Source organism: Macaca fascicularis, chromosome 4, assembly GCF_037993035.2.
Source record: "Macaca fascicularis isolate 582-1 chromosome 4, T2T-MFA8v1.1".
Lineage (NCBI taxonomy): Eukaryota > Metazoa > Chordata > Mammalia > Primates > Cercopithecidae > Macaca > Macaca fascicularis.
In genome coordinates this window covers 94,620,478-94,647,342 of record NC_088378.1, presented here as the reverse complement: position 1 = coordinate 94,647,342, position 26,865 = coordinate 94,620,478, and the positions used below count along the sequence as shown (strand labels likewise).

At 36.4% G+C, this 26,865-nt stretch overlaps 1 long non-coding RNA gene across 1 annotated transcript in view; it reads right to left on the bottom strand.

The window, feature by feature from the left end:
* Window positions 1-22,215, bottom strand: part of LOC123572982 (uncharacterized) — a 45,673-nt gene extending 23,458 nt beyond the window's left edge. Inside the window, exons 1-2 of the long non-coding RNA XR_006697647.3 lie at window positions 22,069-22,215; window positions 5,485-5,554 (exon numbers count right to left, since the gene is read on the bottom strand). This is a non-coding gene — a long non-coding RNA (uncharacterized lncRNA). The remainder of the gene's footprint in view (window positions 1-5,484; window positions 5,555-22,068) is intronic.
* Window positions 22,216-26,865: the final 4,650 nt, after the last annotated feature.

Genomic DNA, 26,865 nt, shown 5'->3' with positions numbered 1-26,865 from the left:
TGCCTGGCTAATTTTGTTGTTTTTCTTACAGAGGAGATTTTGCCACATTGGCTAGGCTGGTCTTGAACTCCTGACTCAAGTGATCTGCCCTCCTTTGCTTCCCAAACTGCTGAAATTATAGGGATGAGACACTGAGCCTGGAAAATCACTCAAATTTAACACTGGAATTAGAAGTACCAATATTTTCTATGTAGATACCTTCATTCTCATCTGGAAACTCTTATAGCTGGAACATCAACAATGCACTGAATTACCAGTATTTCTCCCCTTTAGAACTTTTCCCAGAGAAGTCTTGATGTCCTTGGACCTTTTCAGTTATCATAGCTTAGAAAAAAGCACAGTCTTTAAGAGGCTGTGGTAACTGAAAATTATTTCTGGGCTGTCAAATATGCTTAATAAAAGTTTCAGTAAACTCAGTGACTTCTGTATAGCACATGTAATCTTAATGTGAAAGACATTTTACATTTTTCATCTGGCAAAACCCTGTGCGACACAGTTGGAATTATTCTTCAAGAAGTGTCAGCAGGGTGCTGAAACAAATCATGGGCTAAGCTTTGGTCACAGCTTGTCCATTTTTAGGTTCTCCGGGACCCAAATTGTCTATCACTGTATAGAAGACCCACAAGTGTCTCTTCCCTCAGCACTCTTCTTGCTATTTCACCTTTTGCTCAGTCCTTACTCTTTTCCAGTTGAAGAGCTTTCCATGTATAAATCAAAAGTGGAGGTTGGTCCCAGAGATTGGACCTGAATTAAAATCTGTTTTCTATATTTTCCTTGTCAAATAGGATTGTCTGAATTTCAAATCATGTTAGTTTGCTTACTCTGGCTAAATTTCTTATTTCTTTTGTTGATTAATTTTTGATATTTGATCATAGTTGTACAAATATTTTCAATTATTTCCAAATATGTGATTTAGTTTTTAGGCAATACACTAGGTTTCCCCTCCAAATTTATGAGCCTTGTCAATATTATCCAGAACTTTGATGTCTGAACAGGCCTCCCATGAAGAATGTTCTCCTTGACTTTACTTTTGAATGCACTCTATGAAATAGCATGCTGCGTTTTTAGATTTGTCACTCATACTAAACTCCACATTCACATACTAGTTATGAATATATTTGGACAGATGAATTATACAAAGTAATTGTTTTGAGCTTTATCAAGATTAAAGTTCACTTGTATAGAGGATGCATTTTAAAATACTCTAAGGTCTTCTTAAATTTGAGCAACATGTGAATAAGTCACTACCACCAATAGCCTATCTATTCAGGTTCAATGCTGTTTTTGTAAGTACTTTCTATTTGGGCTTTCAAAAATGTAAGTGGGATGAGAGAGAGTAAACAGTCGTCATTTGTTCTCTTCCAGGATTAGATTACATGATAGTTGCTTAGTTACAGCTCTACACAGTGTACGTACTTTTATGTGTAAATACAGATTTCAAAATCTCTAAAGGTGTACCCTGGGTCAGAGAGGTTTTTTGCAGCTCCAGAAAATGCGTGCTCTTGGTTTCTCACAAAAAGGCATCAGCCAAACATGTTTGGTGATGGGAATGTAAATAGTGAAACGAATCTACCAACAATAATAAGAAAAGAAAAGAACTTACTTGATTCCTAGAACCCAAGGTACAAAAAGGCAAAGCTAACTGAAAATGCCTCAGGTGGTGCATCATGTCTACCAGGCGCATTTTGTGACACTGTTTGCTTCTCTTTAGTACTTTTGCACTAACTCCATCAAATATTTATAAACAACCTTCTCCCTTTTCAGTACTGCCAGTTCATTCCATTCAAAACTAAGTCATTTGGTGCTAAGTACCCAGTTCTTGCCATGGTACTCCATGGGCCATAGAATGACTGAGTTTGGTCTCAGTAATGCCTCTCTTGCTATTCCATTCCCACCAGTGATGTTGAGAGCTAGAGAGTTGGGGGACAGAGCTAGCAGGGGATTTCCTTTCCATTCTTGTTCCAGAGTGGCTGCAATGAAGATAAGATAAACAAGCAATGTCTGTGCAAGGCACTGCCCACTTCTGTCTTGGTGGAAAAATGCTTCTGAAAGTCAGGGACAAGGGGGAGAACTGATGCCTACATCTGTTCCTGGTTAATTTCCCTTAATTACCATCAGATCAGCCTTGTACCCTGTCCCTTGTTTGCACTCAGAAAAAAGTTTCTTTTACAAATGTTTAACCTGAAAACTTTGTAGGTATAAAAAAATACCTACAGCACAGTGCAAAGGCTCAACTCTGCCAGCACCCACCAGCCAAGGGCTTTAGGGACTGCTTATAGATGTTTATTTTTAAAGTTTAACCAAATGGCTGAGAAACAACTATTTTGAACCCCACCTATTCTTAAACAGATTGTAACTAGATTACAAGTAAAAACCCTAAGAAGCTGTTTTTAAATTAGTTAAAACTTGTATAATATCCAAGAAATTTATAGAAGTTAATTCTCCATTTCTCTCTCAAATTCCTTAATTTATTTTCGTAATTGGAGAAATGAGCAATTTTCCTATTCTGTTAAAATATCTATGAGATAATGATAAAGTGAAAAAAATTAATCAAATGGAAGAATTTGCAGAGGGATATTAGGTTCAGAAATAAATTATTTCAACATGTGAGGTTTTTATTGGGCTGCCAAAGAAAATCCATGGAGTAGGTCACAAGAATAGAATCAGTAGCTAGTAGGCTTAAGTTTCTTGGTTTAGAAAAAGTTAAGATGGTGTTCAAATATTACATTTTCTAAGAAGTTGGGTGGTTTGGAGCAGAATATGTACTTACAATTTTAATTTCAAAAAACAGATTTTGGAAAACTTGATTAGAAATGAATTTAATGATTACTAATCTTTGTCATTAATAATGGCTCACATTATCTTTGACTATATTTTATTCCAATATTTTAAATTTTAAGAACTGGGCTAGAAGGAAGAAAATTGGGTTATAGTCCTGAGTTTTGACACTAACAAACAATGAAACTTTGGGAAAATTCATTTAAATTTTAGAGGCCTCAGTTTTCACTAAATGTGAACATTGCAATGTCTAATTAATGTACTTTCTAGCCTTCCAGCTCTAAAATTTACTCCAAGAAAAGTGAAGATATTTTCACCATCACTTCAGGTGCGTCCTCTGCTTTCTAATCATATTTGGTTAGAAATGGTACCAACTTCTCTGAATGCTCTGTAGTTATTGCAAATTTGTGCTATTCAGATAGTAAACTTTCGCTCCTTAAACAAAAGTTTGAAGGCTGCTGGTTCTATGAACAAGATGCATGAATTTGCATGCTTCAAACTCAAGAGATTTCTCCAGGCTAGCAAGGTTTTACAGGAAAATTTACATTTATTTCTTCTGTAGCCAGGAAATCCTTTCTGCAGGAGTCTGATTTAAGTGATATTTTCGTTGTTGTATATTTTCTAAAATTAAGTTTTGAAAATACAATAAGTTTAGAGGACAGCTAGTAAAACAAAGTGAAAAAGCTTCATTACATTCGTCCTGGCAATCAAATACGAAAAAAGAAGGCACTAAAACCTTGGGATAAATAAGAAGTGGTAGTTTAAAAATAATTAAAATTATTTTTAAAATAATGAACTTAGAGACTAAGAAAAGCTTTTGAGATGTTGTATAGGCTCACCCACCGCCGCATTTGCACACACATATTTACATACAATCTGAAGAGGTCCAGAAGGGAAAAGAACTCTATTAGGGTATCAGAAAACCAAATAGGCCATCTCTAAATTCCAGTTTTTGAAGTAATTTTTGTTATCTGCATTTGACATTAGAGAGAAAAAACAAAACAAAACAATGACAATGGTTAATTATTCAAATAAGGGAAAAGTTTACTGGCATAGATAAATACAATCAATGGATAACTCTCAAATCATTTTTCTTTGATTTTGTAAAACTCATTTTAGCTTCTTTTGCCTTATGCTGATGTTGAAATCTGGGCTTCTTGAAAATGCACCAGTTGTTAGTTAGCCATATTTGTGGTAAGTTCCTGGAGCAAAGCCAGCCTGAATATTCTGTGGATGGTCTTTAAAGTGTGTGCAATATATGTGGATAATTATGAGCTTTCAACAGGTTTTTATGTATTAATAAGCATTTACTCCAAGGAGAAATCTGAGCACATTAATAAAGGCTGCAGTCAGTCCCACAGAGATGCATATGTTTTACCACAGCATGTGAATAGACTTTGGAAGGTGGCTGCCATTTCTCCTTCCAGATTTTACAGATGAGAATAATCTACAGTTAGAGGCATAGTATTCTGCTTTGAAATGCCACAGGATAGAACAAAAGAAAATGTCTGGCCTTTATCTCTCTCACCCACCTTTTACTTTTCTCTCCATTTCGATGTGGTCACTTTCTCATCTCAAATTCTGGAAACAATTTTAGTTTGGGTCTTACTCAGTGTGTTGTTCTGGAGAAATCATGGGGGCACTCAAATGTAATGGTGAGTCTGATTCTTGTTAGGCTTATATTCAAGCACAGTTTTTAAATAGATGAAACCATTTTTGAGGGTTTGTTTTGATAAACTTATATCAATAATTTCACCGTTACAACAACACTCCTTAGTAGATATTATTAACAGTGGTTATGAAATGCAAATCAGGTCCCCAAGAAGCTAAGTTATCTGAGGCCACTAGGGTTGTAAGTGACAGAGCCAGTCCCACCTAACTGAAAATGTACATTCCCCATATATATATTTAGTTTCAGCTTCTTTCAGTCTTTGGGATATAGTAGATGCTCAGTTACTACTTAGTGAATGCTGTTTGAAGGATATAGGTAACTTCAAAACTGCACTAGCTTCCTGATGTGGCATCTAGCCAAACACATTGCTGTTCATCCTCCTCCATTCCAGACTAGATATTGAGCTTCTGTGCTCTTTGAAGCAGAGTGGTGGACTAGACAACTCCAGCTGGAAACTTCATGTCTTGGAACGTATACAATTAAATGACTTCTTCACTAATAAACATCTTATTCTTTGAAGTTGTAGATACAATGATTTAAGACCTCCACATGTGACTTTTAGATAATAACATGTCTTTTAAACAAACAGTAGAAGATAGGTTTAAAATACACCAAAGAGTAGCTGAGCCATTTATATCCTGGCATTGCATAATCCTACTTGCTACTGATGTCTCAAATAATTAAGAAATATTAAATGTTGACATTTTATAAGTACATGTAGTTTTTTTCGTACTACTAATTATTTTTTAATCCTGGAAAACTTTAAAGTAATTGCAACCAGCTTTCATGTATTGAGTTTTCAGTGAAAATTTAAAGCAGCCATCTTATGTCTGAGCTTTACAATGGTGTCTATATTAGAAAGTTCTAGAATGACTTCCTGTTATGTTTTTAGGTAAAAACTTCAATAATGCTGTAACTATTTTTAATTTAATAGGCATATTTAACAATGGTCATTTTTTACTATTGCTTCGAATCTTTAATCTTCTGAATTTATTGATGTTTATGTAAATAATGGTGTACACTAAGGAACTTACCAGGCTTGGGGTTCTTGAACATACTGAATCCTTTTACACATTCTTCTTGCCTTGGTTGTTGGCATTCTGCCTGGATTAAAAAGAAAAAGCAAAACCAGAAACCATAAGTGAGAGACTCTTCATAATTCTATAACTATTTAAGTGTTTTTGTGTGTGTGTGTGTGTGTGTGTGTGTGTGTGTGTGTGTTTGGTTTCAATTCTTGTTCCTTAGTGAACTGTATAATCTTTGACTGCAGACTGAGTCTATACATTTCCCTTTCTTCTCCCTGTATGACTCACATATTTCCTGTGTTGTGTGCCATGGAAATGCTTGTATCCTATAAGCCTACATGTTTGTGTCAGAATAATAATCGAGTTGGCACAATGGATGAGAGGAGTATTTGAAGGAGCCAATTCTATGCTATGAAGGAGAGCACTATTCTTAACAATATATAGAAGTGACCGTGAATCACATAAATATAGCCTAGTAAACCCAACAAATGCAACCCCAACTTCTTAACTGAACTGAACCACAAATACTCATAGCCACCCCCATGAGGAGGGGAAGTTAGCCAGCAGGGAAACTAAGCAGAAAGAGGTAGAAGGCCTACTAATTGAGGTTAAAATATGCCATGTTTGCAAATTTTATTTAAAAATATGACTATGTGAACACACTGTTAATCCCCACTCCCAGGGCCTTGGAGGGATCCTGTGTGTGTGAGGAACCCCGAGGTTTTGGTTTCATTAGTTTCACAGTAAATCCACTTCTCTACTCCCAGACCCACCCTTTTCTCTAATGATGTGTTCTTTTTTCTCTATAAAGACCTTCGTAGTATGTTGTTTGCACCTGTCTTTCAGAGGAAATTAACTTACACTACTTTCTTTATAATACTTAAGTGTGCGAATATACATGCACACATACATATATACCTCAGTTAACTATGTATATACCTCATTTTCTAGTATTGATCTGAGATTTTTGAGCATAGCTACTGTGTAATGCTTATTTTTGCATTCTATGCAATGTGGGCTTTTTGAATAAATCTTTCTTCCTACATATAAATTTATCTGTCATAGATGGGCAAAGACATGGACATTTAAAAAGGCCTTTTGATATAAATTTCATTATCATCTTCCAAAAAGATTATTTCTATGTACACTTCTACCACAGGTACATAAGAATTATTGTTTAATCACATTCTACAAAATACTTGGTATTACTTAGGTTCCAAAATAACCCCATTGTATACATTTATTTGGGATAATTTTTTTTTTTGCTACATTGAGTTTTGCTATTTGGCATCATGCTACATTTTTTATTACTTAAATAATCTTTACATCTCTCAGGGAAGTTTAATAGTTTTATTTATTTATGTTTTACACATTCTTATTAAAATTTTCTGGCTATTTTATATTTTGCTGCTATTGTGAAAAGCATCTTTTTTCTCTTGAATTTTTTATATCATCATTGTTGGCGTATAAAAAACTATCAATTTTGTGTATTTACTTAGTAGTTACCTATTAGTTATTTTCACTTGTTAATTGTAATAGTTACTCAGTTAAGACAGATATTATTCCAGGAAAAGATTGTTCTTTCGGTTAAGGGCATTTGGATATCAAGCTTGACCAAAGCTTTTTTAGCTTATATAATCATAATATGATTATTCTTTAAATCTCTTATATGATAAATTATGTTAATATATTTATTCATATTAAGTCATTATTACATTTCTTTTAAATCTTTTCTGGCCCTAGGTTTTTATTTGTTTAATATTCTGCTGAACTAGCTCCTAATTATAATGTAGGCAGGGATGTAGCTACAAGAATGTTTGTTTATTGCAGAAGTATATATGAAAGCAAAGATTTATAAACAACTTGAATGTCCCAAACTAGATATTACTTAAATAAATTAAGGCACATATCCCCAGCAGAGAATAAGCAGACAAAATGATGTTATAAAGCTATATTTCCTAATATGTTTATATTATTTGGTAAAAGAGTAGTAAATATTGAATGAACTCATTAAAAGCACATTTGTATGTGTGTGTGTAAGTGTTCGAGTAGGTCTGTGACACATTTGTGTGTGAATAAGTGGGTCTGTGTGTGTGTATGCATGTGTATACATACATTTGGAAAGATCTATGCTCTAACTACAGCATGAGGTTTCTCCAGATAAATAGAGATTATATTATTTGTTTCCTTATTATTTTTTAGAAAAATGATGTTATAGATTTTTTGCTAAAAATTGCATACACTCAATATGAGAAGTTCTTCTAATATTCCAACCCAGAAGTGAACATTGCTAACAATAAGTGAACATCATTCCATATATCTCTTATGTATAGTAAACATATAATTAGAAAGATACATGAACAGATACTATGGTTATATTGTATATGTCCCTCCAAAATTCATACATTGGAACTTAATCTCCAAGGCGAGGGCCTTGGGAGGTGATTATGTGGAGCCTCATGGATGGAGTTAATGCCCTTATAGAAGAGGCTTGAGGGAGCCACCTATCACCTTTGATCCCTTCTACCTTGTGAAGACAAAGCTTTTGGCCCCTTGTTCAAGGTGCTGCCTTGGAAGCAGAGACTGAACCTTTGCCAGATACTGAATTTGCTGGTGGCTTGATCTTGGACTTCCCAGCCTCCACAATTGTGGAGCAATAAATTTGTTTATAAATCACTCAGTCTGAGGTGTTATGTAATAGTATCAGGAATAGAGTAAGAGAGTAGAAATACCTTTAAAATTTTAATCATATTCTATATGCTATTTAATTTTTTTGTTCTTTGCATTTAAGAAATGATGATAAATTAAGTAAAACTGAATAGATTGCTCAACATCAGACTCTGGTTCTGCATTAGCACTTCCAGGAAAAAAATCCCCAGACTGGGTGGCTTGAACAACAGAAATTTACTTTCCCACAGTTCTGGAGGCTGGAAGTCTAAGCTCGAAGTGTTGGCAGCTTTGGTTTCTCCTGAGGCCTCTGTCCTTGGCTTGAAGATGGCTGCCTTCTTGTTGTGTCCTCACTTGGTCATCTTTCTGTGTTATCTGTGTCTTAATCTTCTCTTTTTTTTTTTTTTTTTTTGAGACGGAGTCTCGCTCTGTCGCCCGGGCTGGAGTGCAGTAATCTTCTCTTCTTATAAGGACACCAGTCATACTGGACTGGGGCCCACCCTAATGACTCCATTATAACTTAATTACTTATTTAAAGACCCTACCATCAAAACAATGACATTCTGAGATTAGAGGGGGGGAAGGACACACAATTCAGCCCATAACAGGTTCTTTACCAAAATATATTATAATTCCTTAACTTTTGAGTTTCTTTCAAGGGTTAAGAAAGAAGTGATTGTGTAAACATTAGGATGTTGGAATATCTTTCTAAAAATTATAGATTAGTCTTGTATGCTTACACTTCTTCCCACCACCTGTTAGTCATATATGTATATAAACATTGCTTTTACACTGTCAATATTTGTATTGTTTCTCAGTAAGTATAATTCCTATAGTCATTTAAGTTTAGTTCTATATTTGGATTGATTTAGTGTTCACCAACAGTCTTAATCACAGTTTCTCCATTTCATTTATTGCCCACTTTCTATCATCAAGTAGAATTTTCAAGGCAGGTCCATAAATATTGCTGTCTTTTGAATTATTTCACATTGGTGGCTATGGGTCTACTGTCTCTCTTCAAAGTTAGATTGACTGGGAGCACCATTTTGGGGTCTCATTTTATTTTCCACAGGTGACAAACTAGTCACTTACCAGTTTGTCCAGCCAACAGATAAACTTTTTCCCCAACAAAATTGAATAAAGTTAATTTTGTTGCTGGAATTCAAAAGTTGGGAGAATTAATACAAAAGTTTGGATTTCTGGATTTTCTTGAAAAAATCAACGATGTAGTAATATGACATCTTGTTAACTACATTTTTCATTTTCTTAACACAAAATTGTCTGTGGCTACCTCATTTTGATAGCGCATGTATGCTCTCCACTTCACTGAATCCAACCTGTTTCAATTACTTTTATATCTCACCCGTATAGGCATTAGAGTTGGCATCTCCAGGCTTATAATTTTTTTGACATTGCACTATCATTTCATGGCACTGAGTACTGAACTAGTCGTTTTGCTATGGCTTTTCCAGTCATTTCTTGGTGGGCTTTATTTGCATTTTTTTTTTTTCCTCAGAAAGTTCTCATGCATAATGTTTCCTAAGTTCTCTTATATTTCAGAAGGTCTGAGTGTTGCCCTTATTCCTAAACTAACATGTCTGGCTACAATATGTCTTGAATTTTTTTTTCCTTCAGGATATTCTGTTAGAAATAGATAATTGGTGCTGTTAAGAAGAGTCAGCATGGAGACAAACAATCTCTCAGCAAGGCCATTTTTACTTTCTGTAGATTGAACAATGGCAAGAGCACACTTCAACAAAGGAAAAGCAACATATTTATCCCTTACGCATTTGGGTCATCCTTACTGCTGTGTCCTGCATCCATTGGCTGGAGCTGGACCTCACAGTCTTAAACTGATACCCAATTTGCTAATAACCTAAAACTTTCCTAAATAGGTAAGTGCAAGGGAGAACAAGGAAGGAGAGGAAGTTGCTTATGAAAGGTTTAAGGAAGCAATAACATTTCCAAAAGAGGAAGACACATAAGCTATGAGCTAGGACTTGCCTGGGCCTATTCAGACATGCCTGAGTGAGCCAAAGCAACTAACTGTGCTAAAGTGTAAGAACTAATAGTTGATAGGAGGCTTTAGAGTAAGAAGCTATTATTTCTAGTGTCTATTATTTCATTTTTAAACCAAGACGAGCTTTGAAGAGGAACTTTTCTACTTTCTATATATTCTATATATTTGTTCTAGTATTTTCTGGGTTAATTTCTTGCTGTGGGGAGGTCAGCAACCAACCTGGTTTCCTCTCTTTTATTTGACTTGCTCTTTCTGTCTGGATGGCTGAAAAAAATATTTCCTTCTCCTTGAATCTTAACAACTTAACCAGGATAGGCTGCCAGGTTGATCCTTCTGTCTACATTTATTTCCTAGGTGACAAGGTCTGTCCCCTACTGTGCTTCTCTTTAGTTTCAGAGCCTTTTCTTTTTAATATTTTTATTTCTTGTTTCATTTTCTTGGGTTACAATGATAAGGACATAAAATATCCTGTTACTTTGCCCTCTATAAGTTTAGTTCTAATTTGTTAATATTATCCCAGGCCTTTCCTCAGTCCCATTAATATGACATTCAGCTTGCTTGTCTTTTTTCTTGCTATTTCTAATTTATCAAAGAGACATGTAATGGTTCTAACGATGTTGTTGGACTCTCAATTTATCTCTGTCATCTTCCTTTATATCTACTTCTGTTGTTTTACGAGCTTTCATATTTTTGGCTTCCTATTCTAAGTTCTTGCACACTGTGAAGCAAGTTCAAGGAGTTTATTGTGCTCTTAAATATGGTTTATTTCTGTCTCAAATTTTGCTGTCTCTTTTCTACGCCATGTCACTTTTCCTCTCTGCATTTTTGTTGTAGTTATGCATAACTGCAATGTCATTTCTTTTAGCCTTGCTCATGCTTACTGTGGGCAGTTCCCAAACTCTCTTTTTGCTCTGAAAGTGTGTCTAAGTGAATTCTCTAGGATACTTTTGCCACTAGGTCTCTCCAGTTTGGCCTCTTTCAGAGCTGTACTCTGATGCCTGAGTGTTGCTATCACTGAATTTTTCTCTAGCCTCAAGTATGAGAGTGGAGAAGGCAGAAAACTTAGGCTCCACTTTTTCTTCTTTGAGTTGAGCAAATTTTCTGTATTACAATCAACTCCACCAAACTAGGGATGTGTTCTCTTCCTACTCACTTCAGTTCAGTCTTCTGATTACATTACAGTTAATTGGGGTAGAGGTGACATAATCTTCTGCTTAATTTGTCAGGTTTTGGTGCTCACAAGTTTTTTGTTTGTTTGTTCCTATTTATCTACTCTTCTGTTTTCATTTCTGCAACTTATTGCTGGTGTTTTTCAGAGCCCTCTCTTTTCCTCTCCCCTGCTAGTAGAGCGTAGAATGACAGTCAATGAAATTTTTCTCTTCCTCTATTTAGTACCTTTGGTAGGGGTGCTTGCATAGCTATTTTCCTGACTCTTTTTCCAACAACCCACTTCTTCAGCTTCTCCTCATTTTTAGGAATACCATTAAGACTTTTGAGGCATTGATTAATCATCTACTTTTCCTATCATTTCTTCTGAAAGATGCAGATAAGTTTAAAAACTTCCTGAACCAAGAAAGCAATTTTTATTCATTCGTTTGGCACTTCTTTTCAAAATTTGTTTTTTGTGTTTCTTGTTCCTTTCATCAAGCGTTGGGGTAGGAACATTCTTTTATCAGGCTTATCTCTACTATCTCACCTTGGAAGTCTAAACTATCTTTCCATTTGTTTTTCTTTTTATCTTTTTTTATGAGACAGGCAGATATGTGTTTAATTGTTTAAAATTTTTTTCTACTGTGGATATATACTGCTTTGGTTAAATTTTTTAAAAATTTAAAACATTAATCTATCTTGAAATATATTTTATGTCATTTATTTAGAGTTGTGTAACTACTTTAAAATTTTATATCATTTAGGTGTATATAAGTATGTTTATAACACATTATATTATAATTTCTATTTGAACTATTGATAACAATTTTGCCACCAGAGTTATGGCTAGTTTTATATAAAGATGTGGGAAGTTGAAATTATTCTATGTATTCTGAAAATATTTAAACAGCATGATATTTATTTATTAAATTTTATATTGAATTTACTGGTCTCAGTGGTTATTTCAGAGGTACATTTTGATAACTCTTTCATTATTTTTCATGGTTATTAGCATATTTTTGCTCCTTGAAATAATTTTGATAATGTCTTAGATAATCTTATATTTAACCTAGATTTTTCCATTTTTCCACTGTTGTAATCTTATTATCACAGTAATTACATGATATTTCCTTTATAGTAATTTTCTTTCTTATTATTTAATTTCAATTAGTGCATATCGGAATACCTTTCCCCATATTTTTAGCTGGGTAAATGTTGTATTTGATTATATCTTTATAGCCTTTAAAAAACTACATTTTCACCATCGCTTTTTAGCTTTTTGTATTTTAAAGGGGAAATTTGAGGCCAGTATCACTTTTGTGCTTGAGTGTATTACATGTATATATATTTTGTACCTAGACTTTTATACACTACTTTTTAAAAATAAAAATAGGTATGATATATCATTATTTCTCTCTTTTTCATGGCCCTTTTTTTAAACTCAGGAAACTTTTATTTTGTAACATCTTTGATTATTGTTTTTGTCCAATTTATTTACTTTTTTTCTTAGTAACAATTATTTGAATGTTGGTTCCATAGTCTCTGTCTGCCATATCAATTATCTTTCCTCTATCATTTTCCTCTTTTTCCTCAGCTTCTACATATTGAGAGTGCTTCTTAAATGTGTTATTATTACATTATTATTATATCATCTTTTTCAATTTCCAGCATATATTTTACTATTTGCCACTATCAATGTGGCTTACAGTTTTTTACTATTTTTAAAGTTTTTTGAACCCTACTGTTTTAAAGTTTTTTGAAACTCTCCTATTGTATTTATTTTAAAACTCATTCTAAAGCTTTTACACCTTAACTTTTGCACTTGTTATAGCTTTCTACTCCTGTGTCATAGAGACTACCTTCTTTGTATCTTTTGGGGGATGACAGTCAGAAAAACAATAGTATCACCACAAGAGCATAAACAACAACAGTAGCAACAACAAAAAAACCAACACAAAAACCCCCACAACAACGAAAATCCCTGCAAAGAAAAAAAAAAAAATGGTTACTTTTTCAGGTATTTTTCTGTGCATTATAGTAGATAATTGTCAGAGGTGAACTTCTCTTTCCTGTCTTCAGATTCTGTATTAATAAGCGTTCTCTAGAGTGTTGGAACTAATAGGATAGATGTATATATGACGGAGAGTTTATTAAGGAGAATCGACCTACACAGTCGCAAGGTGAAGTCCCATAATAAGTTGTCTGCAAGTTGAGGAGCAAGGAAGCCAGTCCAAATTCTTAAAACCTCAAAAGCAGGGAAGCCGACAGTGCAACTTTCAGTATATGGCCGAAGTCCCGAGAGCCCCGGAAAACTACTGGTGTAAGTTCAAGAGTCCAAAAGCTGAAGAATTTGGAGGCTGATGTTCAAGGGCAGGAAGCATCCAGCACGGGAGAAAGATGAAGTCTGGAAGACTTAGCAAGTAAGCTCCTACCACCTTCTTCTGCCTGCTTTATTCTAGCCACTCTGGCAGCTGATTAGATGGTGGCCACCCAGATCGAGGGTGGGAGTGCCTCTCCCAGTCCACTGACACACCTTTTGATGTTAATCTCCTTTGAAAAGACCCTCACAGACACACCCAGGAACAGTACTTTGCATCCTTCAATCCAATCAGGTTGACACTCAATATTAACCATCACAGACTCAAAGGTCTATTTCTTTCTTATCTCATGCATTGCTTTATAAGACTATAAGGATGTTTGTTGGACCTGGTACCCATCTTAATCTCTAGATTGTAGAAAGCCTTCACCTAACTAAGGTAATTATCTTCTGTCAGAATCTACAGAAGATATATAAATCTTCTCTTATCCTCATAACCTGAATCTTTGGAAAAGCTCTATTTTGTAAGATACATACTGCCACCAAGGATCTTTTTCCCTTTGCCTTGGTTTTGCTTCGAGTAGTGTGATGGTCATTATGCTCACACATAGTTGAGCTCCTACCAATCAGTCTACATTTGTTCAAACACCATCCCCAGAAAAGAATAGCATAATAATACATTATTGTTTTCTGGGGATGGTGTCTGAGCAAATGTAGATTGATTGATGGGAGCTCAACTATGTAAGAAACAGCACAGTGGTGGTAGAGGATTGGATACCCAGACATCATGTCCATGTAGCTGGCCAGAGAAAGGAAGAATGGCAAAAGGCCATGAAAGAAACCCTCCCAACTGAGTCAGTTCCATAAAAGGGTCCTACTTAAAGTCTGACAAACATTCTCACTATATGTCATGAACAGAAATTAGCCTTGTCCCCACATCCAAGTGTAAGAGTGTCTGGGTAGGTAGCCTTTTGTTTTGGGTGGCAATATACCCAGGGAAAGATAAGGATACTGAGAAGGATAGGAGAGAACAGGTCTTTCTGTAGGCAACTGGCTATCTTTGTCACAACCTAGGTCTTGGTGAGTCTGGGCAGACCGCAGAAGGGATTAAGAAGTATTTTCTGTTATTAACCATAAACTACAGGAAGGACCAGCATGGTCTCAGTCATCATTTTATCTCAGGCTTACTTATTATATTCTTTATATTATGTTCAAATTTCTTCCTCCTCCTCCAGCAATGTTAGGGTGGCTGCTATGTTGAAAAGAGGGCACAAACTGTTAAAGTCTCAAATTGAATGCCTCATCTTTCCATACCCTCCCTTTTGCAGGCCAAGTCATTCATTCTCTTCTTTTGGGGCAATAACTAGAAGATTACTCACATGATGATTAGTCAGCCCTTGTTCTCTGATGCCACATCCTCCCCCAACCAACTACCATGTATCAAAGAGTCCTAGGACTCCCAGTTTTGTCTTTTCTGTTACCAGCACACTTAATTTCCCACTCACCATCTTCCTTCTTGCCTCCCACTCTGTTCCTACTCAGAGTGTTAATATTATCAACAACAATGACTAGCATTTTTATTGTTCTTTACTTCTTACAGAGTACCTTCTCATATTTTTATCTCATGTGCACCTCACAGTCATCCTGCTATATTGTTTCAGTTTTCACTACAGCATGTGTTTTAGAAGGTTGGCAATTAAACAAATCCATGTGAGTAACTGGTAGAAATGTAAGTCCAACCCAGATCTCCTAACCTCACATGTCATGCTCTTTCTATCACAGTATGCTGCAAGCCACACCTCTTGTATATTGTCTCCCAACAGCAGCAGTAGAAAGGATGAAAAGTCCTGGATTAGTGGGTACCTGAGAAGGGAGGTTATAAAGTGCACTAAATTGAAATGGAGGCCATGAGGCCCAAATAGTTGGAGATGATCCTTACTACAAAGTAGGAATGAGCAGTGACTATTCGTGCTTAAGGGCACATGGACTTCAAAATATTCTTTTCTCTTATCAAAATGTTCCTAGAACTGGACATATTAATAGGACAAACACTGGAGAAGTTCACAAATAATGAACAGCTGCAATAGCAAATCTCTCTTCTTCCAGAGTGTTTTATCAGAGCTCATGTGCTCCTGGCTTAATGCTTAAGGCTTCACCAAGGGAAGCAATTCATGGGTGGAAGCAACCGTGCAGATCAGAGAAGATTAGTTTTCTTTCTTTCCAGTGGTTTGGGACCTCATAGAATAGCCTCAGATAAAAGAGGAAGCTGCAGGCAGAAAGCCATGAACTCCTGAGCCTGACTGTAGAAGACAAGTGAATAAGTGGTAGAAATATAATGATAATATTTTTCCCAAGGGAATTAAACAGCTTTTTAGTGAATAAGAGAAGCACAGTACAAATTAGTTCAGATCAAGTTCTCAGCTTCTAAGCTTGGGTTCCTCAGGTTATTTCTTGACCTTCTTTGAAACCACGGAAATCTGTAATAATACCCTAAGCTTCTGTTTTATTTTAGCCACCACATATCAGATGTAAACATATTTGTCTAATTTAGCCTCAGTCCAGTACATTCCACATTTTATCAGGAAGTTACAGTTTTACTGCTGTGTCCAGAGAGTGGTATGGGGGGTAGTGCAAGTGTATTAGTCCATTCACACACTGCTATAAAGAACTACCTGAGGCTGAGTAATTTATAAAGAAAAGAAGTTTAATTGGCTCACGTTTCCACAGGCTATACAGGAAGCATGACTGGGAGGCCTCAGGAAACTTACAATCATGGTGGAAGGCAAAGGAGAAGCTGGCACGTCCTACATGGCTGGAACAGGTGGAAGAGAGAGAATAAAGGATAAAGTGCCACACACTTTTAAACAACCAGATCTCTTGAGAACTCTATTACGAGAACAGCAAGTCCTCCTCCATGATTCAATCACTTCCCACTAGGTCCCTCTCCCAATACTAGGGATTACAATTTGACATGAGATTTGGGTGGAGACACAGAGCCAAACCATATCAGCAAGGAAAAGGGCTGGGCCCTTGGAGATATATATATATATATATATATACACACATATCTTCTATACAATGTGGCATTTAATCATCAGTGTGATTTGCACAGACTAAAGATAGTAGGGCTGGATGATATTTTAAGATGATAATGTACTTGTTTCTGTTACGTATTTAGTTATTTATTTATTCAGCCATTCAGCAGATATTTACTGAGTGCATCTATAGTGTGCCAAGCACTGTTTTACCTGCTGGGGATACAACTGTGAACAAGACTAGCAAAACAATTCTTGTCTTCATGAAAATAGAGCATGCACTATACTCAATTCCTCATGAATAGCCAGGAGGAAAGCAGAAAACATCTTTGCTTTCCATTAATCTCAACTATGCTCACAAATGCGAAGCCTGCTGTACCATTGACCCAAATAAGTGTGTTGTTTGGCCTCCACAGTTAAAAATTTTTTAATATTAATGCTTTTTGAGGTTCTTTCCCTTCCCAGTGTACAGCACTCACTATCAGTCTTTTTTATATTACAACTTGGTTCTCTTATGTATTCTGTCCCTATGGCTCCTATAAGTGTCGGACTCTCAGACATTTGTGCCTAAATCCTAAAAATTGGGGAACTGTGAAATAAGTAAAAGTGAGAAAAACATTTTTAAGTCCCAGAGAATTATGTGTAGAAGCCGAGGAGTTAGGGGACCCCAGTCACAAACTGAAATGAGATTCCCCTCCAGCCTGTAGGGGGAGAGGAGCAAATAGTCTGTGAGTGCTGGAGCAGCGGCAACTCTGCTTCCTGGGATGGAGAACCCAGAAGAATCTAGCAAGGAGTTGCTCTGCAGTGCCTTTAGTCAAACTGAGCCATAGATGCTTCATAAGAGAGTCTCATAGTAACAGTGTGAGGAAGCAGCTGATAGGGAGAAAGCCCATAGACATACTGAGGATGACTCATGTGGGTTGAGGATTGATACTTGATGAACACGTAACATTGAACTCCACACTGTGCCTGGGACTAGTCTAAGATTTCTGAGCCACATCCCAACCTGGAGGAGAGAAGACACTTCAAAAATAACTGAGGCTGCATTTTCCAAGCTGGGATAGCACTTGGATTCGGCAATAAAGTTAAGTACTGAATAATCAGGAGAATTTTGCTTCCTGTCCACTACAGTCAGTGGAATGAAATTCACACCTGTTTTGCTAGTTTGTAGGGGAAGCTTCTACCACTTTCCATTAGGGTAGAGGACAGGAGGACTGGAAAATGATCATATTTTAAGATGCAGGATGATTTTTCCTTGTAATCTATCTGTCTTAGTTGTTGTCATTTTTTAAAGGGCTTCGTCTATGATCTATCTTTCCCTTTTAAATTTTTTCTGGCACTTATTTCTTATTCTGTAGGCTACTTCATTCTCATATCTCTTGGTTCAGTCTGACCACATGGAGTATTTTCAAGACCCTACTCTCCATAGACTAGCTACTGAGGCAGCCCCTTGTTTCTACAGCTTCACAGACTCAGCTTCTTTCCATAGATCTCTCTCCTGGCTCCTGTCCTCCTTCTCCCTCATGCTTCCAAGCTTCTTCACGCTGCCCCCTCTTAAATCAGAGAAGTCCAAAGTGCAGTCCCCAGGCCAGCAGCTCAGTAATCCTGGAGTCTTGTTAGACATGCAGTTTCCAGACCCAACTCCAGACCTACTGGATCAGAAATCTGCAGCTGGACCCCAGCCCGCCAGGGGACTTGGAGGCTTTCTTATGTTTGAGAATTCCTGTTCTGAAAGGAAACACTAAGAATGTAGCATCCCGTGACAGGCAGCAAGAAAGGCTGAAGTAAACAAAAGTGTCTTGTGAGGAGTGCTGCTGTCCTTTATAAAAAACAAATACACTGATGTCCATTATTAAATTTTCAAGCTCTCTTGTATAAATTCCAAACAGTTCTCTCCACATCTAAACCAAATTTAAATGTTTTGACATTGTGGGTAACTTTTCAAGAAAATCCTAAAATCTAGAGATTTCACTTTACTTTTAGTCCTGGTGTTTCAATTGATTTTCCATTATGTCATGTGTATTTTCATGGCTATATAAGGTGGATATTATTTGATTGTCTTATTGGCCTGAAAAAAAAAAGAAGAAGAAGAAGAAAAGAAAGGCTTGGCTTTGTAGAAAGCATGTGGAAAGTTAGATGGAAATTCTTATGTGAAGTGTTGCATGATTAGTACAGGTTTTCTTCTGGTAATTATGCATGCTCTTTATGAAACTCCTCTTTTAAAAAGTGCAGGATATTGAGACTTAAAAAATCTGAAACCTGGACAAATTTAATATTTCCAACAAGAGAGCCAGTGATCAGAAATACTTTTTTTAGCTTCTGTGTTTGCATAACATGCAAGATTTGCTGCCTGCTCATTTGCATTTTCACTCAACAGTCTAACGTGAATGGAGTGTTTCACTTTTTCTCAGCCAGTAATGTATTGATTCTGCATCACAAGGGGAAAATATAAATGTAGGTTTTTCAAAGATGACCTCAACCACAATGTTAGAAAATTGCTAAGTGTTAGAAATCTTAAGTATAGTATTGGCAGAGAACAAAGGTTCACAATTTGGGATGCATAGTGTAAAATCTTTAGATTCTATTTTTAATAGTCAAACCAAATCCAAATGGTGGGGCCAGTTAAATCTCTGTTAAAAAGACAAGACCCTTAAACCTCCAGTGTCATACATTTGGGGAAAAAAAAAAAAAAAAAAAAAAAAAGCAAGGTCAACTATCTATATAGATAGTAAAACACAAATCCTGAACATTCCCAAAATTGAATATAAAATTCCCAGTGGATCAGTTATGGCCACCAAAAACCAATATCCTTCCTGAATTTCCCAAGAATACTGAATCTTATTGGGAAAAAATGCATTTAATAGAATACTCCCTCTGTAAATGTATTATGCAAAAATCTCACTCCTTTTTTATAGGTTCATTATGAAAAAACTTCACTCCTATGGTATAGATAGTTAATTTCTGATTACTATGTCCTTTTATTTTGTAGCAGTAACCACCCACTCATTAATTTCCATGCTGATGTGAATTGCATTTTAACTTGTGGTGCTGTTTTACATTAGTGTGCCCTGGCTCTGTATTCTCCTTTCATTTCCTTGAGGGAAGTATAGTATTTCGACAGCAAATTATTGTTTTAAAACAAGGGATGGGGTTGTTGTTAAGGCATAGTGAGAAGATTTACTTTATTATCAGACTTGGTTTGTTCTGAAGCAGTGTGTCCAAAAGGAAGCCAAGTAGAAATATCCATGTTTTAATCATGGGAAACCTTGATATTGTTTGTGCATGAATAAATATATTAAAGGAAAACATGCGGAGCGATCACATTTGAGTTTTTCCTTATGATGTTTGCCAACATGAGTAATTATGTATTAGATGTTAAATCAGGTTGAATTTCCAATTTGACATTGTCTCTCTTTTTGTTTTCCCTCATTTCCCTCTTTCTTTCCCACTACCCCCACACCACTTTGTCATCTGATACATTTATTTGAAGGATGTGAGCATCATCAGTTAAACAAATGTGTTACTCACCTACTAGCTGAATAACTGTGCTTGGTATAGAAATATGACATTGAAGAGGAATGGGTCCCCATGAGTAAACAGAAGTGTAGTGCTCAAGGAGCTAACAATTTAGTGGTGGCACAGACATGGACACAAAGAATCATAACACAGTCAGAATGTGCTGTAATAAAACTATAAATATAGTTTTAGTGGAGCCATTGCATGAAACAAGAGGGAATGTATGCGTTTCTTTATAGAAGAAATAGCTTTGGGCTTGACCTTAAAATCTGAATAATGTTTGAAAGATGAAGATGGAATAAAATTCTGTATCAGATGAAGGTAATAGAGGTGGGTAAGTGTGCAGATAGAAATGCAGATGTCATGAATTATGGCTGTGGAAGATGCATTAGTATAAAGAAAAAAGTCAGACTATAATGAAGACTCTAATAAAGGGATTTTAACAAAACCAAAAACAAACTAAGTGAGTGACAGAATGCCTCAATGAGGGAGGGCATGGCTCTGAGATGGTCACTTATACCCTCCTACCAGCTCCTCCTGTATTCCAATGACAATGGGGCTATTCTGGTTGAGAAATATATTGTCTAACCTAGAGGCCAAGAAGCAGAGATGATAATAAAGTGGTGGGTTCCAGGAACTGTGAGCTGTATTAATTTGTTTATAAAAAACCTGACATGGTTTGGCTGTGTCCTCATCCAAAATCTCATCTTGAATTGTAATCCTTATAATCCCCATAATCTTCATGTGTCAGGGGGTGGTTTCCCCCATGCTGTTCTCGTGATAGTGAGTGAGTCTCAAAAGATCTGATGGTTTTATAAGTGTCTGGCACTTCTCTTGCTTGCACTCCCTCTGTCCTGCCTCCCTGTGAAGAAGGTACTTTCTCTTCGCCTTCCGCCATGATTATAAGTTTTCTGAGGCCTCCCCAGCAATGCACAACTGGGAGTCAATTAAACTTCTTTCCTTTATAAATTACCCAGTTTTGAGTATTTCTTCACAGCGATGTGAGAACAGACTAATACAGTACCAAAGCATCCCAAAATTTCAGGTCACTATTCATTAATCAATTAATCTGTTACTCAGAATGTTGGTTTTATATAGTATTTGTCCGAAGCAGTTTACTTCAGGTTTAACATTTCTCGAGCAAAATAGCCAGATTATTGAACTAGATTTTAGAATTAAATTTACTGGATATTTTGGAATCATGTAAAACCAGCCTATGTAAAAAGCGTCTTCACCAGTGAGTTGGCTGGAGTTATTGTTAAACAAAAGCCATAGCACTCTGTCACGGGGTTGAATTTAGTTTCCTACCACATTTTTTTTCAAGTGAGTCACTAAAACAACATTCTGACCCCACAATATGTTACCAACAAAAGCACTTCTTTATTTTTCTCTGGTTTCTCTTTGCAGCCAAGCAAATATCATATTCATCAGCAAGAAATCCCCAAATACCAAGCAGCATACCAGCATCTGCATGGGCCACGGATTCAGGACAGATTTCAAATCTTGGAAGAGAGACAATATCCTCTTCTTCTGGGGCATGATCTAGAGCAAAAAATGATTTCACTGACCCATGTCAGTCTTAACACTTTGTTTCTCAGAAACAGAAAGGGATCTCCATCAGGTATTATTTGTTGTGGACGTCTGTATATAGAGCATGAAACAGGAAATTGGCCTTTGCAGTATGCAGAAATAAATCTTTGGCCTTGGAATAGCCTTGTCTAAAACTCTGCAAGTGAGCATTTCTGCTGAGGCTTATTCTGAATGTTTCCATGTTAAGATCAGATGAAACCATTTTCCTTTTCCAAGTCAAGATTACTCTTTTAGGGGGCCAGTAAACACTGTTTATCTTTAGCAGTCCACATTGCAATGATAAAATTTTAGCCACTTACCCTTATCTGACGGTCGGAGTCTCCATGTGCATACACATTGATAGAGGAGTAGTTGCCAATTACTGAGTCAGTTATCAATTCACTTTGACTTCAAACGGCAGCAACATAGTTTCATTTACAGTGAGCTCCTGAGCAGCAGCTTAGGACAAGGAGGAGACCAATAGGAATTCCAGGAGAGGGTGCGGCTGCACGCACATCCACAGTCAATGCTTAGAAAGCCTGATGCAGCCAGGAGTAACTTGCACAAGAGCAGATGTGGGCTTTTGTCCTACTTAAAACAATAGCTTTGCTCCCCTCTAATAACAAAATAAGAAATCCCCTGAGTCGTTATATGGAAGAACATAAATTATAATCATATTTTCCATATTTTAATAGTTCACTGTCTAAATCAGGATAGAATTAAAACTCAACATCTGGAGACAACATCCAAGAATATCCTAGATTATCTTTTTCCTGGCAATATTATGCTTGCTATGTCCTTAAAACTTTCCCCACAGCATAAAGAGATCTATGACTTTCTGGAGAATATAGTTTTTATTATTTTCCCTTTAGAAAGAAGAAATTATCAGCCAATGTCGACAATTAAAGATCCTTGGAAGGCTTTTTGGTTCATCCTCTTCTTAAATGACTGGAAGATCTGGATTTTCAAGTTCCACAAAACTAAGAATGTCCCACTTGCTTCGCTTTCTTATATTTTAGGGTAGAGCTCTGCCATGTAAATGAGATTGGCTGAGGTTCAAACTTGGTTTCTGTCTATCTAGCATGATCATGTGAGGACCTAAGTCTGTATGGGTGTGTTTATTGCTGCTCTTAGTACATGAAGACAGAGAGATATAAGTTGCAGGTATGATCACTTTACTCCTTTTCTTAAAATGCGTCTTTGGTTCCCCTTTGCCTACAGGAAAACATCACACTTTCTTGGCCCGGTTTTCAAGCCCTTCGAATCTATGCAGTTTCACCCACATCACATCTTCTGCTTAAACTTTTACATAATAATTCTTAAACATGTGATTTCCCTTTCTTTCTGTGTCTTTCCCTTCATTTTGCACCCAACACAACTTCATTAATCCTTTAAGGGTCACTTCAATTTTCTCTCTCCCTGGGAGCCTTCCTTACTTTATTCAAGTAGAATTGGCTAATAGTTTATTTGGCCCACACCCTTAGTTAATATCACTATTCTTACCCTTAAAGAATTACTCTGTATTTATTGGGCCATAGTCTGTTTAATTTAACTGATTGCTAGCTGCTTGAGGGTAAAGATTGTCTTACTCATTTTCAATGTCTTTGACATGCACAGTGCCTAGAAAATGGTAGATTTTTTTTTTTTTTTTTTTTTTTTTTTTAAATCAGTGGTACATAGAATGAGACTGATCAGGTTTTCTGACATTTAAGCTATTAAATTTGCTTCATTGGCACATGGTACAATTAATGTTTCTCAATGCTGATGGCTCACTGCCATCACATAGAGGGCTTTGGCAAAGTACCAGTGCCTTAGCCCAAATATTCTGATGATTCTGATGGCTACACTTAATCTCCATAGATTTGGATTTAGTTAGTCTTCAGTGGAGCCCAGTAATAATAGCAGGTACTTATGTAACTCTTACTATGTAAGGCATTATTTCTGACACTGTTTTAAGCACTTTATTTATATTAATTTATAAGCATTTTTTTTTAAATCTATGGTTGAAAATCACTACAGTCTGATTAAATGTCAAGAAAATATAATCACTGAGATTGAAGTAGAATTCTGATACACAGTGATAGAACTAAACCAGTTTCTTTTAGCAAAGCCAAATAAAAATATTTTTATTTGTTTTTGTTTTTAATTAAAGGAGTAAAGTAGCAATCTCAATGTGTACAGTGTGATGAGTTGTGATTAAACTAAAAATAATTTTCGGTGACTGAAGGAAGAATTGAGATTGACCAAGGAGATGTTAAACATTTCCAGTTTAATGTCCAGTTCTCATGAGACAGCATTTTACTAACCAATTTGCCATAAACATTTGTCTTTGCTCACTGGAGCTTTTCACTTTTGAAACAGAGGGCTAATTTAATATGACCTCTTTGCAATTATTTAAAGGAAGCATAACATCTGGAGAAAAAGAGACAAATGATTTAAGTGAAGCAACATTAAAAGAGGTTTACTAAAAAAATGGTCCTAAGTTAAAATAGTAAGTTTAGAACATTAAATGGGGATTTTATGCATTGTATTTAATTATGAAGACTATTTTCAAACTAAGTACATTATTAAAATAGTTTGCTTTTGCATGAAAACGTATTTTTCTAGTTTTCTTAAGGAACGTTACTTATATGATTTCAGCCACCTTCAGTACTGTTCATAGCCTGCTCTCTAGTCTTTTTGTCATGGGTAGTAACTATCTAGGATGAGTGGTGCAGACAGTAAAGGAATTTACCAAGACAGTTGTAGGTAAAGAAAAGCAGATTTATTAGAGAAAGTATGAAAATATGTGGCAAGACTGCAATAGGCAGGACAGCAGAGAAGAGGCTGTCTGCAAAGAGGCAGGGGCTGGAGGGAAGTTTTATAGGGTCCTGCTGGAGGGGTGCTACATGCAAGGTTGTGGTGCCCTCAGGTTATTTGTGGTTAGCCATCTCTCAAAACAATTGTTCATTGTTCTTCCTCACCTGGGGCCCTCTGCCACCTGGTTCCCCTTCCTTGTTATTGCTTATTTATCGGGACTCCACATTCTTGCTGCTTTTTCTTTCTTCCCATCCATCTTTCCCACCTGCCCAGTCATCTGTCATTATCTGTGTATGGAGGGTTAACTTCAGTGAAGTAAGACAGACTTGTCAGTGGGCCTGGAATAAACCTCACCATTATATAATACATAGAGTTTTGTGTATGATTGAATTTTCATGATATTCAGAAACTATTATAACATTCTTTTATGAGTTCAGAAGATAAATTTATAACTTAGATTAAAAAATCCAATGGGTCTAGTCATTGCCTTATATTTTTAATACTGAGTATTAGCTGTTACTGAATGATTATGTATAAATGAGAAGGAGCAGATCACCATTCAAAAGTTATTCTCTGTATCATATAAACCAGTGGTTCTCAACCAGGGGTGATTTCAACTCACTCCACAGGGACATCTGACAATATATAGAGACATTTGGTGTTTTCACAAATGGGGGGCAGTGCTAGTGGCATTTAAGTGAGAGACTAAGTGTGGCGATAAAAGTCCTGCAATGCACAGGATAATCCCCCACAACAGATTTATCTGGTCTAAAATGTCAATAGTGCTGAGACTGAGAAACTGGGTATAGTACAAGGCTAATGTTCGGTCTGTTGAAAGTAACTGAAATACAGTCATGCACCATATAATGACGTTTTGGTAAACAATGGACTACATAGATAACAGTGATCCTTTCAGATTATAATGGAGCTGAAAAAATTCCTCTCCCCTAGTGATGAAGCCATCATGAAGTCACAAGACAATGCATTACTTTTTCTATGTTTAGATACACAAATACTTGCCATTGTTATAGTTGCCTGCGGTATTCCCTACAGTAACATGCTGAACAGGTGTGTAGCCTAGAAACAACATGGCTATACCATGTAGCCAAGGTGTGTAGTAGGGTAGGGGTCCCCAACCTTCACGCCCCCATTCTGTCAAGACTGGTAGTGGTCTGTGGCCTGTTAGGAACCAGGCCACAAAGCAGGAAACAGGAGGTCAGTGGGCCAGCGAGCAAGCATTGCTACCTGAGCTCTGCCTCCTGTCAGATCAGCAGAAGCATTAGATTCTCATAGGAGTGTGAACCCTATTGTGAACTGAGCATGTGAGGGATCTAGGTTGCTGCTCCTTATGAGAATCATGGAGGTGGAACAGTTTCATCTCCAAATTATCCCCGCTCCTCCCCCTCCAGGTTTGTGGAAAATTTATCTTCCACGAAACTAGTCCCTGGTGCCCAAAATGTTGGGGACCACTGCTATACAGGTTTATGTAAGTACACTCCATGATCCCATAACAAAGAATTCTCCTAAAGATAAATTTCTCAGAATGTATCCTTGTGGTTAAGCAACTCATAACTATATATACAAACTAAGTTCATTGAAAGTATTAGCCACAGAGATATATTAGTTTCAATGAAGAGTCTACAGTTAATCAAAGTTGAAATTACATAGAAAATTAAGATGTAGAATAATCTATCAGAGATTATGGAGTCTTCTTATTACATAAAAATTTACTGTGCTGACTTTTGCTTAAATAAGTGAGTCCAATTCTTCATAAAATATAGTTTAATAATGCAGAAGCTTTTGTAGTGGTTGTATAAACTGTGGCTGATTTGGTTTGGATTCACATGTGGTTAAGCTACATGTTTTTATGGTTTCACTGGATTTCAGGTTTTAATTTATGAAGTAATATTGGTAAATGGAGGGACAGATATAAGGTGATTAGCCTGCTAATCAGATGTAATGTTGGAACTTTTTTCTCCCCCTTTAAAGTTTTATATAGATTGGACTCTTATACTTTAAATCAAACTACTTATAATCCAAATGATTTACAGAAAAACTCTGCAAGGTGAGGTCAGTATGTGCTTCAGGGCCAGGACAAAAGACTTTACTCTGCCATTTATTTCCACTGTTTTGTTTGGCCTTGTCCAAAGAACCAGATGGATAAGCAGGACACATATGGTATCTGAACTGGCTGCGGCTCCCAGCAGGCCTGAGCTGTAGACGCTGTGGCCTGCTGCTCTGCTTTTATGTTTGAGTTCAAAATTCTCCTACTCTTTTGTGCAGGGGCAGAGGCCCGGCCCATTGAAGCTCAGCAGGAA